We start from the raw sequence: 13,120 nt of genomic DNA on the forward strand, positions 1-13,120 counted from the left end.
CTTAGAAGCTTACACTCAAACTCCCACATTTGCCCAAGAAGGCATGTAGAAGTAGGTTCATTGTAGCATTGTTTTATATAGCAATATATAAAGTAATTGGAAATACTTTAACATCCATAAACAGAAGAATGAATACGTTCTTTGTGGTATATTTACATAACTGAATATTACAGAGCTGTACTATCCAATATGGTAGCCACAAGCCACATGTGGCTATTTAAGGTAAAATTCAAATTAGGCTGGGTGTGGTGTCTCATGCCTGTAATGTTAGCACTTTGGGAGGCCAAGGTGGGAGGATCGCTTGAGCCCAGGAGTTTGAGGTTGCTGTGAGCTAGGCTGACGCCAGGGTATTCTAGCCCAGCAGCGGAGAGAGTGAGATTCTGTCTCAAAACAAATAGATAAACAAATAAAAAGAGCACCTTCTGTCCAGCAGGAGACTATCTCTTCCTAGTTTGCAAACTGATATCACCAGTAAAGCTCTCCTTTTATTTGGCCATCCTGGTGGTCTTTTGGGTGACAGTGTTCTCACCACAAAAATGATAATTATGAGAGGTCATGCATATGTTAATTAGCTAGATTTAGTCATTCCACAATGCATATACATTTCGAAATATCACATCAATGGGCATGCTAGCACATGCCTGTAGTCCCAGCTACTCAGAGGCAGAGGCGAGAGGATCTCTTGAGCCCAGGAGTTCGAGTCCAGTCTGGGAAAGATGGGGAGACCTTGCTTCTAAAAAAACAAAGCAAAACCATTATGTTGTACACATTAAATACAGTTTTACTTGTCAATTTAAAAAATGAAATAATCCAAAAATTATAAAGTCTGGAAGGAATTGATAACATTACTTGTCTTCAGGGGAGGGAGGTATGTTAATGAGGGATGAAGTGGCAGGGACATTTTTCCATACATCCCTTTGCTTTTACATTTTGAACTATGCAATTGTATCATTTATTCAAAAGTGATAAATTCTCCCAGCCCCAATTAAGTCCAAGGAAAAGGCTCAATGCTTGTACAGCCTGTTTGGATTTTGGCAAAACCATACTTATTGGTTGTTTTTTGAAACCCACCCACCAGATTATTTTTCAAAAATAATCTTGTGTTTCTTCTCTGATGATTTTAAGTTTCTGCAGAATGTGAAATTTGAGTTTTGGTACTGAAACTTCTACAATAAGTTCTTGCTCAGTTCTCTACATTTTGTTTCATGTGGAAATGAAAACCTTTGGGTGTGGCTGAAAAAGTCTTGAAAGTACTTATAAAGGCAAGAGCGAACAGACAAAGATAAAGTGAACATGAAACAAATCTGTAATGTGTGAGCTAATAAAGGAATCCAGTTTGGGCTGGGCACGGTGGCTCACGTCTATAATCCTAGCACTCTGGGAGGCCGAGGCGGGAGGATCGCTCGAGGTCAGGAGTTCAAGACCAGCCTGAACAAGAGCAAGACCCCGTTTCTACTAAAAATAGAAAGAAATTAGTCTGGGCAACTAAAAATATACAGAAAAAAATTAGCCGGGCTTGGTGGTACATGCCTGTAGTCCCAGCTACTCGGGAGGCTGAGGCAGAAGGATCATTTGAGCCCAGGAGTTTGAGGTTGCTGTGAGCCAAGCTGATGCCAGGGCACTCTAGCCCAGGGAACAGAGCGAGACTCTGTCTCAATAAGAATAAAAATAAAAAATAAATGCAGTTTGAAACATGTTAAAGATGCTACATCTTCATGGATTCATAAAAATGTTTAATAGTGTTAGGCCCGGAGCCAAGAGAGAAACACACAAAGCCTCGTGTATAGCAAAATGCTGTTTATTTTGAGCATCTGGGTGCAGATGGGTGGAGGCTGAAAAAGGCGTTCACGAGAGAAAAGGGGAGAGTCTTGGGTTTTATAGGGGTTTGCTTCTGGGAGGAGTAAATAAATGCTTTTCAAACAACCGGGAAGGGATGAGGAAAGTAAGTTCCCCTCTTGCAATCCATTCCTTTATCTCCCTGGAGAACAACGGGAGGGATAAGCGTGGTCCTTGTCAGGAGGGATGAGGAAAGTTCCCCTCTTGCATTTCATTCCCTTATCTCCCTAGGGTCTGGCAAAGGTTTATAGGAGGTTTGGGTAGAAGTTTGGGGAAAGGGAATTCTTTCAACCTAACAAATAGTACAAAAAATTTCATGGGAATGATCATCATATTCAGGCAAGAGGATACCAGCAAAGACCCCTAGGGGTGAGCTGGGCCCCCCCAAGCATAGAAATAAAGGAAAAATCTTGAGTCCCTTCAAGGGAAATTCCAGGCACCTAGCCAGCTTTGAAAATTAAATGAGCAACCTGATAAGAAGGTAGTAACCAAGGCCGGGTGCGGTGGCTCACGCCTGTAATCCTAGCACTCTGGGAGGCTGAGGCGGGTGGATCGTTTGAGCTCAGGAGTTTGAGACCAGCCTGAGCTAGAGCGAGACCCCGTCTTTACTAAAAATAGAAAAGAAATGGACAACTAAAAATATATATAGAAAAAAATTAGCCGGGCATGGTGACACCTGCCTGTAGTCCCAGCTACTTGGGAGGCTGAGGCAGGAGGATCGCTTGAGCCCAGGAGTTTGAGGTTGCTGTGAGCGAGGCTGACGCCACGGCACTCACTCTAGCCCGGGCAACAGAGTGAGACTCTGTCTCAAAAAAAAAAAAAAAAAAAAGAAGGTAATAACCATAGTCTCCCCACCAAGCCAGAGTGGCAAGGTGTTTTGGTTCCCTATAGAAACTAAAAGATAACATCATAATATATGTTCTTGATTTGTTTTTTCAGAAACCCCTACCAGATGGAAAATGCAGGTAAGGGGGAATGGAGGACTGAACTCTTAACCACCAGTTCTTTGTTCTAAATTTCTCCCTGAGGGACCTGGAGAACATCCACCTTAACAAAATCAATGTGTAGCCTCATGTATTGATTTACTATTCATTTAATCATTAGCAATCCTTTTCCAAGCACTGGGTTGATTTACAATTTTGCCTGCAACTTCTGCTTTCCTGAAATGTGCCCCCGCCTTTAGAAACCCTGGCTTGTAAGCCATTAAGGAGTGTGGGTCTTAAGCGTAAGCCGCCTGTTCTCCTTGCATGGTACCATGAAACAAAAAATGCTTTTTTCTCCCGCTGCAGCTCTTAGTGTCAGTGTCTGGCTTTGTTGCTGCAGGACGAATGGATCCCAGTTGGGTTAGGTAAGGGTTATTTCAGGAGAGGGAGGGTGTCAGGAAGCGGCATCAACTGAGCCTGGAGTGTTTTACTTATTTAAAAAGCAAGGCAAATTGGTAGTGTAAATTTAGTTTGTTTCGATATAAGACGTGGTATAATATGACATATATTTGGTCTTTGTTCCCTGTTCTGTCACTGAACTCCTAAAGCCCTTGGGATTTCTAGAGTGATAGGAGTGTCTTTTGTTATTGATTATGAGATCCTTTTGATCACACCAGAGTTTATGCTAATGAGATGATTTAGGGTGGGCCCCTAGGCTAGCCTCAGGGTTGGGTGGTCACCTGAGAGACCAAGTGATTAGAGGATTATAGATTTGGAACTTTCAACCCGTCCACCAACCTCCAGGAAAGGGAGGTGGGGCTGGAGATCCCGCTCTAGAAAAACTCCTGAACAGGAGTTGATGAGCTTCCAGGGTGCTGAACACGTGCTGGTGCTGGGAGGGTGGTGTGCCCTGAGAAGGCCTGGAAGATCCGAGCCTCTCCCCTCGCCCCACACCTTGCCCTGTGCATCTCTTCCATCTGGTCGTCCATCTGTGTCCTTTATAATAAACGGATAAACATAAGTGTAGTATTTCCCTGAGTTCTGGGAGCTGTCCTAGCAAATTATCTAACCCAAGGAGGGGTTGTGGGAACCCTGATTTATAGCCAGTAGGTCCAAGCACAGATCACAACCCTGGACTTGCGATCGGCATCTGAAGTGGGGAGCAGTCCTGTGGGATTGAGCCCTCAACCTAGGGGAAGCTCACGCTATCTCCAGGGATATAGTGTAACAGGGGGAATGGCCTGAAAAAGGGTAAAAATGTTTTCTGTCTCTTTAAAACCCCCTCCACTCTTTTCGGGAATTACAACCTGCATCCCTGCCTCAACCCAGTGGTCTGGAGGGGCAGGGGAGTGTCCCTTGTTCTCTGGACCACAAGAAATGGCTCAGCGGAATTGTCCAGCAGTCGGGAAGAGGAGGTCACAGGATTGTCTTTGCAGGAGATGAGATGGATCAGAATCATCAACTCAATATAGCCTGAAGCTGGAAACCCTTCCTTTAAAAGTTCTGTATTTCTGCTTATGATAGGACGATGGCATTTTAAGACAGGAGTCTCCATCTTCCTCATTTGCTGGCATATGAATACACTCCTCTTTCCTTTTCCTAAACCACTTGTCCTCGTTCTGATGTGGCCTCACAGGACAAGTCCTGAGCTTTCAGTAACAATAGTGTCAGAATTGAATGAAATTGGATGATACCCAGATGGAGTCTGCAGGAGAACTGGTTGGTGTGTGGGGAAAACCTTCCACACATCTGATCACAAAAGTGTTCTGTGTTGTGTAAGAGTATAATAGGAGAAAACTGGTTTGTTTGTTTTTTCCTTTTACAGTTGAATAAGGGCATGGTGAACTAGTGAAGTTCATTATGGCTGTTCTATGTAGTTTTCTACTTAAATATTTTATAATTTCAAAAGAGAGAAAAGAGAAGGGAGAAAAGTATTTTAAGCTTTAAGTGTGAAGGCCTGGATATCAGAAAGAACTAACAGAAGGCTTCTGTGGCCGGATTTTAGTGTGAGGGCGGATTTGCCCTGGAGAAGTCTGGCCAGATGTGCAGACTTGGCACATGCATATGCTAATTAGCTAGATTTAGCTAGTGGGCTGAGTCATCACACTGGACTGGTTAAACTATGGTGAAATAAAAAATATGTAAGGCCGCCTTTTAAAAGAAAATATAAGATCCCATATACGAATTATTCTTTGAAGAATGGGAGTCTTTTTTTTTTTTTTTTTTTCTTAGAGACAGGGTCGCTCTGTCACCCAGCCTGGGTAGAGTGCGGTGGCCCAATCATAGCTCACTGTAACTTCGAACTCCTGGGCTCAAGTGATCCTCCTACCTCAGCCTCCCAAGTAGCTGGGACTAAAGGAGTGCACCACCATGCCCAGCTAATTTTTAAATTTTTTGTAGAGACAGGGTCTCTCTGTGTTGCCCAGGTTAGTCTTGAACTCCTAGCCTCAAGCAATCCTTCTGCTGGGATTACAGGCATGAGCCACCACACCTCGCTGGAAGTCTGTTTTTAATTAGCAAAGAGCTCACTAGCTGGATTTGGAAAATTTCAAAAAGCTTAGCCCAGTTCTCAAAGTGAATGTATCTTTACTTTGCTCATCAGTACTTCTCACTGGGCAGGAACTTCAGAAAAGGGAGAGCCTACATCTGTCATATCTACTGCTGTATTCCCGCTGTCCAGCATGGCGTGGCCCTTCCCAGGGCCCCTGGTGCCAGACAGTCGAAACACAATAGTGTTTCTAACATTGAATTTGCATCTTGCATAAAAATGAAGTGAGTGTTACTAAGTGTAGCAATTTTTTTTACTTTTATGACTAATATTTTTCTGAGGAGCAGTGACCAGGGAAAGGAAGATTGTTCCCTAGCCTTCCTTTAAAGGGCATATCTTCCCTGGATCTTTGACATTGCTTTCTGGAGTGGTTATGGACGGCACACGAAGAGTGGCTATCTCCTGGGAGGCCTGTCTGTGCAGGTGGAAGGCGTGGTGGTGCAGAGCCACGTCTCCCTGGCAACTGGAAGTAGGGACCAGAGAGGGAGGTCTTCATGTCCAAAGGCAGGGATCTGGGGAAGGGGGAGTGTATGGGGAGACTCCCTTTTTCATTTAACATCTTGCATTTCTCATCAGAGAAATGATAATAAAATATGGAAAAGCACATTTCTTTCTTTTAACTCAACATCTAGGCCACTTAGATTATTAGTTATTTCTGAGTCTGGATCTGTAACTTTCCATTATGAGAGACTCTCCAGGACCTTCGTTCAGTTCCACTTGTAGTAGTGGAATTTTGTGATACTGGCACATGGATAGAAATGGCATTCCTATAGAGGTTTTGTTAGGTAGATAGTAAGGGGCCTCAGCTTTCCTGGGGACCAGGACAAGTGTCCTCCTTCAGATAACCACCACAGAGGGAGGAGGAGGGCACTGCCAATCAGAACTCAGCTTGCTAACTGCAAAAGTGGCCAGGGATTCCCAGAAGAAGAAATTCCTAGAAAGCCAAGCAGCGCAGGTGCAGTAGGGTCTGGAAGATGACCAGATGACCAAAAGTAACCTTAGGCCAATTGTCATGTCATTAGCATACATCTGCATTGTGGTCTCCGCCCCCCAAGTGGGCTTTCAAAAAGGCTCAGGGAAAATGTGCATATGTAGTAAGACTCACGTTCTATAACTAACAGCTGTCCACCAAGGTGATGAATGAGTCATGCCTGCCACGGAGGGTCCAACCCAGAAGATAAAAAATAAAACTGTAGTTAACAGTCAGAGCCTTCTGTAGATCTGTGGCAAACATATCTTGCTTTTTGCTCAATAAACTCTGCTTCTGGCTTGCTTTGCTAATGGCGTGTCCTGTCATTCCTCGGCTGGGAGTACACCAAAAACCAAAGACAGATCTCGGACCTGATGTGGCCTAGTGGTTAGGATTCCTGGCCTTCAGCCAGGCGGCCCGGGTGTGGCTGCTGGTGTAGGAACCAGACTGAGACCTGACAGTTTGAGATGACACATAAGTGGTGCCTGGCCTCTGAAAGTACCCTCAGGCCTGACGGATGTCACACAAGTATCAGCCCAACTTGCTTCCTCTCCTGTCTTGATCTGTGCCTTTTGCCAATCTGGGAGCATTTTGATAGTTTGGGAGCGAAGGGAGAGAAATGGTGAGATGGCAAAAGAGACTCCAGCCATTTGTTTGGAGCTAATGTCAGGAGCTCTCTTATCCTTCTGAGAGCTGGAAAGTCACTAGGGAAGTAATTACTACATGGACTGAAAAATCTCTATTAGTCTTTGGGTAGAAAAATACAAAGACACTGAAGTTTTCCAGTATCTCCCACCTGACCTTTGTGTCCTCAAAAGCATCCCAACTGGGAGGGGAGATTTACTTCTTGGTCTCGAGGAAACCTTTTAGAAATTTCTCTTCTCATACCTAGTATTGTAACCACATTAAATGACATTTGAAAACATAGTGGAGAGTTTTGCATTTTGATTATTTTTCCCCATTCTTTTTCTTATGCATTTTTTTCCCCAAACATAATTTTGGATGTAGTGTACAATGTGGTGGTCTTTTTATTTCCTTTACATTATAAATGCTTTCCTTTGTGGAGAATAAAGATGCCATAATGTCTTTTTTTTTTCCCTTCGGTTTTTTTGTTTGTTTTTGAGGCAGGGTCTCCCTCTGTCACTTAGGCTAGAGTGCCCAGTGGCGTCAGCCTAGCTCCCACCAACCTCAAACTCCTGGGTTCAAGCCATCCTCCTGCCTCAGCCTCCAGAGTAGCTGGGACTAGTAGGTGCATGCCACACTTGGCTAATTTTTCTATTTTTAGTAGACACAGGGTCTCACTCTTGCTCAGATTGGTCTAGAACTCCCAACCTCAAGCAATTCTCCTGCTTTGCCTTGGCCTCCCAGAGTGCTAGGATTACAGACGTGAGCCACCGTGCCTGGCCCATGATATGTTTTTAAAAGCAAATGTGCTATATAATATTCCTAGGATCTTAATGTCCCCCAAACTTCATATGTTGAAACTTAATCACAATTTTGGTGGTAGTAAGAGGTAGAGCCTTTTGTGAAATGATTAAGTCATGAGGGCTTCACCCTCATGACTGAATTAATGCCTTACAAAAGGACTGGCAGGAACTAGCTGTGGCCTTTCTTTGCCCTTCCTCCTTGTGCCAAGTAAGGACACAGCATTCCTCTCCTCTGGAGGATGCAGCAGTAAGTTTCCACGTTGGAAGGAGAAGCTGGACCCCTCACCACACACTGCATGCCAGCACCTTGATCTTGGACTTCCCAGCCTCCGGATCTGTGAGGAAGAAACTTCTGAGGTATATAAATTACCCAGTCTCAGGTATTTTTGTTATAGTAACATAAACAGACACCAACGAATACCATTTCACTGTACTTATACAGGGGTGGGGAACCTGTAACCTTTAGATCACATGTGGCTTTCTAGGTCCTTAAGTTCCGCCTTTTGACTGAATCCAAATTTTACAGAACAAATCCTTTTATTTTTATTAATACGTTTTTGTTCATCTTTTATATTTTTATTTTTTTTTAAATGAACACATTTAAAATACCAATGAATAAAATAAGTTTCAACAAAATGATCCTCCCAGATTGACTGGCACAATTAGAACATTAGTCAGCATTAAGGGCTAAACTGACAGCTGTTAAACTCATGATCTAGTTCTAACTTCCCCCGCCTGACTGGCGCTACTGCTGCGTGAGGCTATTTTATGGGGTTGAGTATGCCAGCCTCAATGGGTGCACTGTGTTTCTGTTTGAAGGGAATTTGTGGATAGTTGCACAGCTCAATAGTATTTCTTAATTGTGTCTGCTTAATAGCCCATCATGTCAAAGAAGAAGGACAAAGAGAATGCTGAAGGAGGCCGGGCGTGCTGGCTCACGCCTGTAATCCTAACACTCTGGAAGGCTGAGGCGGGAGGATCGCTTGAGGTCAGGAGTTCGAGATCAGCCTGAACAAGAGCAAGACCCTGTTTCTACTAAAAATAGAAAGAAATTAGCTGTATAACTAAAAATATAGAAATAATTAGCCGGGCATGGTGGCACATGCCCGTAGTCCCAGCTACTTGGGAGGCTGAGGCAGGAGGATTGCTTGAGCCCAGGAGTTTGAGGTTGCTGTGAGCTAGGCTGACACCACAGCACTCTAGCCCAGGGAACAGAGAGAGACTCTGTCTCAAAGAAAAAAAAAAAGAAAAAGAGAATACTGAAGGAAGACAACAGACTTTTTAATGAAGATTGAGAATTGCAGGCCGGGCGCGGTGGCTCATGCCTGTAATCCTAGCACTCTGGGAGGCCGAGGCGGGTGGATTGCTCAAGGTCAGGAGTTCGAGACCAGCCTCAGCAAGAGCGAGAACCCCGTCTCTACTGAAAAAAATAGAAATTATCTGGCCAACTAAAATATACATATAGAAAAAAAATTAGCCGGGCATGGTGGCACATGCCTGTAGTCCCACCTACTCGGGAGGCTGAGGCAGGAGGATCGCTTAAGCCCAGGAGTTTGAGGTTGCTGTGAGCTAGGCTGACGCCACGGCACTCACTCTAGCCCGGGCAACACAGCGAGACTCTGTCTCAAAAAAAAAAAAAAAAAAAAAAAGATTGAGAATTGCAATATCATCTTGTTTCTGCTACAGATAAAGTGATTTGCTTGCTCTGTGATACTGTAATAACAACATTAAAGAAAGTCAATGCTCTTCGGTATTATAACACTCATAAGGACCACAAATATTTTAAATTAGAGGGAGAAGCATGAAAGGTTGCATTGCACGGCCAGGCACAATGGCTCATACCTGTTATCCTAGCACTCTGGGAGGCCAAGGTGAGAGGATCACTTGAGCTCAGGAGTTCGAGACCAGCCTGAGCAAGAGACCTTGTCTCTATTAAAAATAGAAAAATTAACTGGGTGTGGTGGTGCATGCTTGTATAGTCCCAGCTACTCAGGAGGCTGAGGCAGGAGGATTCCTTGAGCCCAGGAGTTTGAGGTCATATTTGATGAGCTAGGCTGATGCCAGGGCACTCTAGCCCAAATGAGAGAGCAAGACTGTCTTAAAAAAAAAAAAAATCATGATATCCCATTCAAATAACATTTCAGCCTCACCCTAGTTGATATCACCAGGCCCCTAAAGAACTACAGATGGAATTGATTGAGCTCTCAGTAGATGACCATTTAAAGTCATTGTTTGAGGCTAAGAAAGATGCAAGTCAAATATGGAAAAATGCAGTAGAATATCCATGCCTTTGGCAACATGCCCAAAAAATGCTTTCTTGTTTTTCATCTACTTATTGCTGCAAATCTATATTCTCCTACCTAACCCAAATCAAGATTCCCTTAAGGTCACAAATGACTGATAACCATCTGAAACTTTGGACCTCCATGCTGCAACCAAATATCAAATGCTTTCCAACAAAAAGCAGACAAGACAAAGTCATTAAAAGGTTAGTTAATGCAGGACTGTCCGAAGAGTAAAGAATATCCTAAAGGGGTTACACTCAAAGGTTTGGGGTTTCTCTACATAAATAAAATTTTGTTTTGAAAATTTTAAAAGGGTTAGTTAACTTTAAAATTAACAAATAGTTTTTACTTTTTGAGATTATTAAGTACATAATACTTTGATTTTTACAAAATAATGTACATTTTTAAATATATCTAACTGAAGTTTCTTGAATTTGGCCTTATTTGATTACAGCTAAATTAATTCAGCCTTCCAACACAAAAAGGTTCCCCACCCTGTACCTATACAACCCACAAGGAGGGAAACTCTAGATTTGAAATCCAATTTGGCAAGAAAATATGTAAATATGATTAATTATAACAAGATCAGTGAGGTTATAAACACTGGCTTATCAACATAAAGATGGTGTACAAATGTAACTTCACATAACAGATGTAGTCAACTTAGCTGGGCACAGTGGCTCACGCCTGTAATCCCAGCACTTTGGGAGGCTGAGGCGGGAGGATTGCTTGAGGTCAGGAGTTCAAGACCAGTGTGAGCAACATAGCAAGACCCCTGTCTCTACAAAAAATAGAGGGACAGCTGGACAGCTAAAAATATATATAGAAAAAATTAGCCGGGCATGGTGGCACATGCCTGTAGTCCCAGCTACTCAGGAGGCTGAGGGAGGATTGCTTGAGCCCAGCAGTTTGAGGTTGCTGTGAGCTAGGCTGATGCCACGGCACTCTAGCCCGGGCAACAGAGTGAGACTCTGTCTCAAAAAAAAATCAATAAAAAAGAAAAAAAAAACAGCAGCAACACAAGAAGTTCTTAACAAGCAATTTACCAGTAAGTAAGCATAATCTGTCAAGCGTAACTACTGTAACTGGTGACTTCACACATTACCATTCCACATTTTCTTCTCAGCCAAGGTCAAATATGTAACAATAATAATAATATAACAATATGGTGGGAGGAGAGGTAGCTGTCAATTTATAAGGCATTTCCACGTCTCTTGTCTCATAGAACCCACACTTTCCTTATCCCCGTTTTACTGTGAGGAACCTCATTAAGACAATTATCACTAGGTGTCTAATTATTAACAACAAATGGTGAAGTTAGGACTGGAACCCACCTCTCCTGGTGCTAAGGTTTATGTTCCTCCTACATACTCAGATAAAGAAACTTAAAAAAAACATTCTTTCTACTAAGTCTTGTGCTTCATGTCTAGAAAATAATAGGCTTTAAGCAAATTCTCTACAGGTGCACCTCAGTTAGCATAATTGAAAGTACCAGCTGATCCTTATTTTAAAATTTCCCAAGGAGAGCTCTGACTAATACACATTAAAAGGTACGGCCTTTCTTAGGAATTTGGTTTGGGGATTCTCTAACAATAGACAAGTAGTGAGGGTACCTGGGTCATAGTTACGAATTTTTTTCTTTGGTTCTCGCTTATAATTTATTCTTTAGTAGTTAGCAATGTGTAGTGTTTGATATTTGTGGCCAAGTGAAACTTTTCGACACTCAGACAAATATATGATTTCACATATATTGAATACAAAGAATAAATAAATATATTCAGCAAATAGTCTCTTACAAGAAAGCATCACATAAGTGTTAGCCCAGTGAAAATGCATGTTGAATCTCTCTGTACCACAGCCAATACTGTTGGTAGGAAGTGTGCATTTGACGATTTCACAAGCTTAGAAAATTTCTTACTGAGAATTCTAGGCCAAAAATAAATAAATTAATTATCCATCACAGTTAGTGACTATTATCTGTTTTATAGATCAGAAAACCAGTGTTACCAAAAGTTTGGCACTTGTCCCCGAGGCAGCATCAGAAGACTGTGGACAATTGGTTTGAGAAGGAAAGAGGGTTATTAATTGGCTGGAAAATGGGGAGGATGGAGACTCCTGTCTGAAATGCTGTGTCCTGCTTCTGAGCAGAAGTATAAAGCTTCTAAAGGTTCTCACTAATCCCATCTATGGCTAAAACAATCTCATGACCTCCACCTGGATTAATCCCATCATATGCTAAACCCATCTCGTGACCTCCACCCAGACAATTTCCTTGAGCCATCTCCTTATGGCACAAAGAATATAAGAGCTTCCCCTGCCCCTCCGGACCACTGGCCTGAGATAGGGATACAAGTCTTAGTTGGACAAAAGCAGTGGGGGAAGTTTTAAAGACACATAAAACATTTGCTCTATTTTTCAAGCCATTTCTTCTGTTACACCAATGCACTGAGAAATCAGTAAACCACCAAAGATCATAAAGCTACTTAGTGGTAGAGCTGAGATTTAAATGGATGCACCCTCACTCCACTGTTTGAAATATTAACTCCTACAGTATAGTACCTAGAATGTATCCACACAGAAACCTTTGGTGACTGGGGTTTAGACTCAGAGTTATAGCCTTCAGAAGACAGAATGTTAATTTGATCACTCTTGGTGTGAATCTTAATCAAAGGCAAAAACACTCTTTTGCACATGTCTTCTACAAATTAAGTTTTCCCTCTACTTTATGAGCCACCAATCTTTAAATTATCAATTTAGAAGTAAATGTGATATTCCCTTTGAGAATAGTGTGATTTGGTTGTTTTCTTTTTCCAGTCGGATTCAAACTGTTTTTCCACTTTGAATCTGAGCTTTCCAACTTTTATTTATTAACTGACCATGTGAAAACTACATAATTAGCAAATCTTGTTGGCTTCAAATTCAAGCATTTCCTAACATTTGACCCCTCCACTCTGGTCCAAGACACAGAATGCTGGAAAAAGCAGCAAATTAAGAGGAAGTGTTCAAGTAAGGACGTGTTTAACTTGCCATAAACTTGGGTAGAGAGACCCAAAGGTAGATTTGGCATTTGGGAGAAAGTTCTGCAATGGAGATTTAGGGAGCCTTACTAGTCGAGATTTATTCATATTCTG

The sequence above is a fragment of the Lemur catta genome, chromosome 2 (assembly GCF_020740605.2).
Source record: "Lemur catta isolate mLemCat1 chromosome 2, mLemCat1.pri, whole genome shotgun sequence".
In the NCBI taxonomy this organism is placed as follows: domain Eukaryota; kingdom Metazoa; phylum Chordata; class Mammalia; order Primates; family Lemuridae; genus Lemur; species Lemur catta.